A 7,337-nucleotide genomic window follows, 5' to 3' on the forward strand; every position below is an offset into this window, starting at 1 on the left:
CTTGTCAGAAATCTAGCATGATCATCTCACAAGTGTGTTTGCTGCTACAATGTCTACTTGACTAGCCAATAAAACTGCAACGCGACATGGCGCCAAAACCTAAAACTACATACCTCAAGCTCCATTTGCAAAATTGGCATGCCAAGTTGGCCTCTTTTCCCTAGCAACGACGCGTCCAAATTCTCTTTCACTTTCTTTTCTTTTTCTCTGCGCATATAAAAAACACAATTTAGTTAATCTTTCTCTATTTGTTTACCACTAGAGCATGCTGATGACGTTTTATTCTTCTGTGCAAACTTGCGTTGTGACTTACGATTCAATAGGTGTCATCATCATACAGTCTACTTACCCAAGTTTATTAGGTCCATGTCGTACATTGTGATTTGTAATGATCTTACATGATTATGGCAGGCATTAAACCCAATTCCCTTCATGTTTTGAGGCAGGACAGCAATTGTGAGTAAATTGTCATCTTTGCAAGAATACAATATGAAGTACAAAGTAGCATGTATCTTTAGCAACACTTTTAAAGTGAGTAGCACAAAGCAGGGACATAAACATCTATGGGTACAACATGTGTCAAATGACTAAACGTGTCATAGTTTGTTTTGGGTTTTTTCAGCATTTTCAAATTTATCCACTTGGACAGCATTTTCAAGGAACCTAATTTTCGCTGGTCTCAGTGTGGGGCAAAACTTAGAGAAAATTATGTGTTTTTAAATGTATCCGGATAAGTGTGGACGTAGCCTACCCTTCATACAAGCCTACAAGTCCCACATCAGGTGTTTAATGAATCACTTTGGCTAGTCGGCACATTTTCTTGCCCATTTTCCATCCAAGAATCTTAAATCCCACAAAGCGAACTACATTCCCCTCGTGTCATTCCTCATCCTAAACAGGAAGAGGAATGTAACTCTTTTAACAGCACACGGTGACCTGTGCCTAGTTAGCGTCATGAAGACTTACGGCGTCAGACTTCTCCCTATGTCTCTGTTTCCTGGCCTTTTAATGGCCGTGTGCCGGACTGCGGGGTTGAGCGTCATGCCATTGCTCAGCCCAGCTGACATTCTCATCAAAGAGCAATTTGCAGTAGATTTTGTGGAAGTCTATTCTTCCAAACCTGCAGAAAAAAAAAAACTCAATGTGGAATGCATTCGAGATCATTTTTCACATGGCTTATATTTGCGATAGATTGTTCTCGTCGGCGAGAACGACTAGATGACATCACTGTGAGGCATAGAGTATATGATAATAAGACATTTTAATGCTTTGGAAATCTACAACACTCTTCATGAAACAGACTTATTTAGCATTTGCTAAATGGCTCTTTGTGCACAGAGAGCTATTTATTGTTTGCATTAATGACTGGATGCTTGTACATTTTTCCGCTTGATAAATAATTGTACTCTGCGTATATGGACATTCAAATATTAATCTGATTACACATGTAGCTTCAAAATGTGTCCTCCTCTATTTTTAGTTCTCTTGTTTTTCTCTTGTTTTTCAGACTACCAAGAGGTTTATGCTGCAATAAAATGCTGCAGTTTTTTTTTACTACAGTTGTTTATCGTTTTGAGTTGCATTTATCTTGTATTTGTATGAAAAGTGAGAGACAGAGGAATGCAGGAGGAAAACGATTACTAGCATCAGTTGGTAGAATAATTGGCATAATAATTGGCATCACATTTCAGTCTTATGAGTTATTTTATTGATAATTATTTTAATCCTTCCTTTCTCTACTTTTCTGTAGTTTGTACTACTATGGTTTACTCTTTAAATTGGTATTGCGGCATTGCTAATATACTTTTTGGGGGGGGGCTCCTGCCTGATAAATTACTCTTTTTTTTCTAATCTGTAAGTAGTTTTGGATAAGCATCTGCTGAATGATTAAATGTGAATGTTGTGAGAAACTGAACCAGAGTACACAGCTTGAAATTAATCAACAAGTTTGTATTTTGTTGCAACTTACAAGATTAGAATTTTAATGAGGAATAAAAGTACCGTATGTTTTTCTTGCTCATTTCTCAGCTGTCTTTGAGAAGTATGTCGGGGTTTTAGGATGGACGAGGATCAGTTCTGTTAATGAACTACTACAGAGGACCAAGTGGGCGTTAAAAGCCAAACTAATCGTGATGACAGGTTGGGACCCTGGCTAAGATGCTATCGAGCAGACAGGAACCAGCCAGAATGTCTGATTTTTGCCTGTTACACTCGCACAAATACGCTTACAAACATATAGTAACCAGAAATGTACAGGATCATCTTCAGCACTCAAGAAATAATGTGGAACTGAATCTCGGGCAATCCAGTAAATATGGTCACACACACACACAAACACACACGTGCAGACAGGTATTAATACCCAGACACCAGCAACCATAATTTACTTTAGGCTTATAGTCTCTCCATCTCAAGACCCCAAATTCTTTTTCTATTATTTGAAATTCCATCTTGGGTGGCAGTGGCCCTGGCGCTCGCCTTATAATACAGTTTATTAAAAAAGCTGCCGCATTTGATCTTTGTGGGGGAAAGCAGGGGTCACGCGGGGACTGTAACCTATGTCATCTATAATTCATTGCAGGAATATGCTCTTCTTACCAAGATTAAAGTTTAATAACTCCTGACACAGCCTTGGGTAAATACTCTTTTTGTGTCTGTGTGTGGTTTGCGTGTGTGTTAGGGGTAGTGGAAACTCGGAAGATGCCGGATCGTCTAAGCTCGGCTAAAGCCAACAGAAGCCCGGAATCAGCAGGCCAGGTCTACTTACTGCTGAAATGTGTTTGCGGCCAGATAAGGGACCGGCGTGAATGGGAGCAGCGAGAAATGTAGCCCCTATCTGCTGTGGGTCTTATTGTGCGTGACAGAGATTAGATGAGCAGAAATGTAATACCTCTGGAACGGAGGCAGAGGGACCTTTCTCAGGAAGTTTGTGTCTACGTCTGCAGGAAAACTCGGATAGGAGGAGAATAATTTAATAGTTTTGCTCTTTGCTCATATTTAGCATTAATGATTTGAACAAACCCCTAATGTGAAGTATTAAACGGTATGTTTGTTTGTGCTACGTAAAAAAAATGATACTGTACCTCAAATCATGTGGATTGTTATGTGTGTGTATCGCAAAGTTGTGTGGTTGGAACGACAGTTCTCGAGCTGTGGTTAGAAGCATAGCTTCTTGTTTGCATGACGTGGACTTAATAAATCCTTATCTTGAGCAAAATAAGCAAGCTGACATTCAGTACAATCTATATCTTTCATTTCAGATATATATGAATTTCATTCACGTCTTTTAGTTTGTCAAGCGATTTAAAGTGCCGTTTTTGAAGAGTGTGCATGTGTGCGTGCGCTTTTAATTAGTCCTCAGATGCTGTGTCCATTAGCTATAGCAAAAAATCCTGCATTAAATTATGCTGGTCCTATTATGCTTTTCCACTTTTTCAACTTTAGTTAGTGTGTAATGTTGCTGTTTGAGCATAAAAATGATCTGCAAGGTTACAAAGCTCAAAGTCCACTTCAAACGGAGATATTTTATTTAACAAAATCCACTTTTCAAGAACTACAACATGTTTTTTTTTTTTTTTTCAGATCTTATGAAGTCACAATGGTACTCATTTAAATAATCCCCGGCTACGGAATACGCAAAAAAAGGTGCGAGGCCTGATTGAGCTGAATGTTCCTGAACATTAAATCCAAACATGTATCTGTGTGCTGCACATTTGATAGAGAATAGCTTGTTTTCTGTTGCTTTTGTAAGCTCTAGCTTTTGTAAGACGGTTCACCGCTCCTTTGGAAAATATACCATGGTTTTGTGATTGATTACTGTTTGTATTACATTAGTTTTCCGACAAATATCACGATTAAATGGTGGATAACATCGTATCTATAATGTATAAGATAATTACAAAAAAAAACATACCACTCTGGAACGTCCTGTGAAATCCGTGCTTTGCAAAGTCTGTGCATGAAGTCTGTTCTGGATGATCATCTTGTTTGTTAACATTGTCAGGGTCTGAATCGGGCTTTAATTGGTTTGAAATTGACGCCATCCTCAATATTTACACTAGAGAAGAACTCGCAGTTATGGAGGGGTGGGACATTTCCTGAACGTATTCTGTGTGAATCCGCTGCCAATCACAACACACTGGGCCAGCTGACCAAGCGCTCTCGCGGTACCTTGATGTTGTAGACTGATCGGTTTGCACAGCACCGCTTTAAGTCGAACACACCTTAAATCTGCAGTGGTCAGGTGGTACAGCGGCCACGTGGTACAAGTTGTAGCTCTCAGAAAATTAAGATTAAGAAAAGAAAGATCTACAAGCACGTGAAAGCTTTTTACAGTTCAGAATAGTTACGGTAATTACGACATGGCATGAACGCAGCATTAGTGGCCGTTCACACAGCTGAGCTCATGTGCGAGACACTGAAAAAGACGTGAGACATGAGCTTAGCGGTCATACACGTCCGTCTAACGTGTAGAAAAACAATGGAAAAGTAGCGCATTGGAATGGAAAAACGTGTTCTGTGTGAACGGCCCCCTAAGCAGCGAGTTACGTTGTGTTACTGGAAATACACCACAGAACAGCCAGACAGGATGCTTTAGCAACAGAACAGCAGAATGCTAAAGCTAATCAGAAAACATTAGCTACTGAATAGCAGCACGCTAAACTACCCAGGGGTGTGGTTCTCAAAGCCAACTATGGTCGGAAGTTCCGTCGTTACCAACACAAATCAATAGAACTTACGACCATAGTTGGCTAATGATGCTTTTTGGAAACACATCCCAGAACAAGTTTTGTAACCATATAGTAACACATTAAAACCAGTCAAAACCACTTTGAAACCACATAACATGCTAAAGCCAGTCAGAACACTTTAGCAACAGGATAGCAACATACTGAAACCTCCCAGAACACTTTTACAACCACATAGAAACACATTAAAACCAGTGAGAACTGAATAACAGTATGTTACAACCGCCAAGAACACCTTAGCAACTGCATAGCAACCCCCTGGAAACCACCCACAACCACTGGCATTGTGGTGGTAAGTTTTAAAGGAGAACCACAATGTTAAAATCTTGTTATTCTTTTCTTCATTTCAGAGAAGCTTGGTCTGGTGTGACACACTCACACACACACACTCACACAGACACGCATGCATGCGCACACACACACACACACACACACACAGGTCTTTGTGTGATGTTTTGATTATCTTGCCTCTCTGAAGCAGCACATTACACAGAGAGGTCTGCATTTGTCAGTTGCTTTGTCATTGTTTTGATGGCTTGCCATGTTTATAGCTGCCATTTACCCAGCCAGAAGCAAAGGGCAAGGCAAGCTGGGATAGAGGAGGACTCAGTGGCCACTGCTCGCGGCCCAATGCACACTGGGATTACACCTGTCCATCAAAGGCCGATCCCTGCTCTATAATTACAAAATCCTGCTCTTTTCCCATACATTTTACAGACAAAGAACACTTCTATCCCTTCCTTTGTGCAAACACACCCCTAACATGATCAGATTTGAACTTAATTTTCAGGCATTTTCATTTTATTTTACAGTATGTATGTGTATATATATATATACTCACAAAAGTGAGTACACCCTAAGTGATAATAGATGTACGTTGTTTAACCATGCAAAGCCACATGTCCTATTCATCATGTTCATGTTTTTGTCTGCTTGACATGGCCATACAAATGTGTGTATCTTGTATTAGAGCAGTTAAAATTTGTGCTTTGAGTACAATTTTCTCATACTGACCACTGGATGTTCAACATGGCACCTCATGGCAAAGAACTCTCTAAGGATTTGAGAATTAGAGTTGTTGCTCTCCACAAAGATGGCCTAGGCTATAGGAAGATTAGTAACAACCTGAATCTGAGTTACAGTACAGGCCAGGGTCATACAGAGGTTTTCCAAGATGGGTTCCACTTGGAACAGGCCTCGCAAGGGTCAATAGCCGCTTTCCGACCAAGTAGTTACAGGAACTTAGTTATAGGAACTGTCCACTTCTAAACAGTTCTATGAACTACTCTCCCCCAAACTCGGTTTTGCCTTTTGCGTTCGCACTGGCCAAGTGGCCATAGGAACTGGTAGGAGGGGTAAGGGAGTGACGCAAGCACGGTGACTTTTATTTTGACGGCGCGACGGACCTTTATTTTGGCGGCGCTGAGAACGCCAGAGCAAACAATGCTCGCATTCTATGTGTTTATTAGTTAGCGATCTGTCTAACAGTACTGTTTAATATGTTATTAGATAGAACTGTTATAGAAAGTAGACAGTATATGAAAAAAAGGTTATTAGCCTATGCCGTGTGGTTGATGTCCAGTGTTGCTAGCTGGGCAGATAAACAATCATGTTTGGCTTGGTCCCCTCAAAGTTGTGTTGGATTTTCTCTTCAGCATACAGGTTTAGAGACCCATCTATCACTGCTTTCCATGTTTGTATAGTTAGTTTCTGGAGTAAATATATAGGCTATAATCTGTGTGTTTACATTAAAAATGGCGGGTGCTGGTGTTCCGCGTGTATTCGGTCAATCAGCGTACACTAACATCACGGATAGTTCCTATAGTGCTGGTTTAGACCCTACTCTGAAGTAGGACCTAAATTAGTTCCTCCAAATGGAGTTCCTAGAACTAAAATCGTTCCTAGTTCCTGCGGTGCGAACACGCCGTCATCCGGGTACTTTAGCCAATAGTTCTAGGAACTGTGAAAAGGTTCCTCCGGTCGGAAAGCGGCTAATCAAAGAAGTTGAGTCCTCGTGCTGTGCCTCCGGTGCAGAAGCTGGCTTAAAAAAACAGACGCATGATCATGCCAGCATTGCTTTAGATGTTGCAGAAGTGGAAGGTCAGTTTATCAGTGCTCAGACCATACACCGCACACTGCAACAAGTCGGTTTGCATGGCCGTCGTCCCATAAGGAAGCCTATTCTGAAGCTGGCTCACAAGAAAGCCCGCAAACAGTTTGCTTAAAGCAACCTGTCCAAGAGCATGAATTACTGGAACCATGTCCTGTGGTCTGATGAGACTAAGATAAACTTGTTTTGCTCAGATGGTATCCAGCATGTGTGGCGATGCCCTGGTGAGGAGTACCAAAAACATTGTTTCTTGCCTACAGGCAAGCATGGTGGTGGTAGCATCATGGTCTGGGCTGCATGAGTGCTGCTGGTACTGGGGAGGGAAACATGGATTCCAACATGTACTGCGACATTCTGAAGCAGAACATGATGCCCTCCCTTCAGAAACTGGGCCGAATGGCATGATAACGACCCCAACAACTGTCTTGCTGAGGAAGCTGAAGGTGAAGGTGATGGGGTGGTCAAGTATGTCTCCAGAC

The 7,337-nt window shown here is 41.2% G+C and overlaps 1 protein-coding gene across 13 annotated transcripts in view; it reads left to right on the plus strand.

The window, feature by feature from the left end:
• robo2 (roundabout, axon guidance receptor, homolog 2) overlaps nucleotides 1-7,337 on the plus strand; it is a 453,442-nt gene that overhangs the window by 206,399 nt on the left and 239,706 nt on the right. The window lies entirely within an intron of this gene.

The sequence above is a fragment of the Rutilus rutilus genome (genome assembly GCF_951802725.1).
Source record: "Rutilus rutilus genome assembly, chromosome: 9".
Classification (NCBI taxonomy): Eukaryota; Metazoa; Chordata; class Actinopteri; order Cypriniformes; family Leuciscidae; genus Rutilus; species Rutilus rutilus.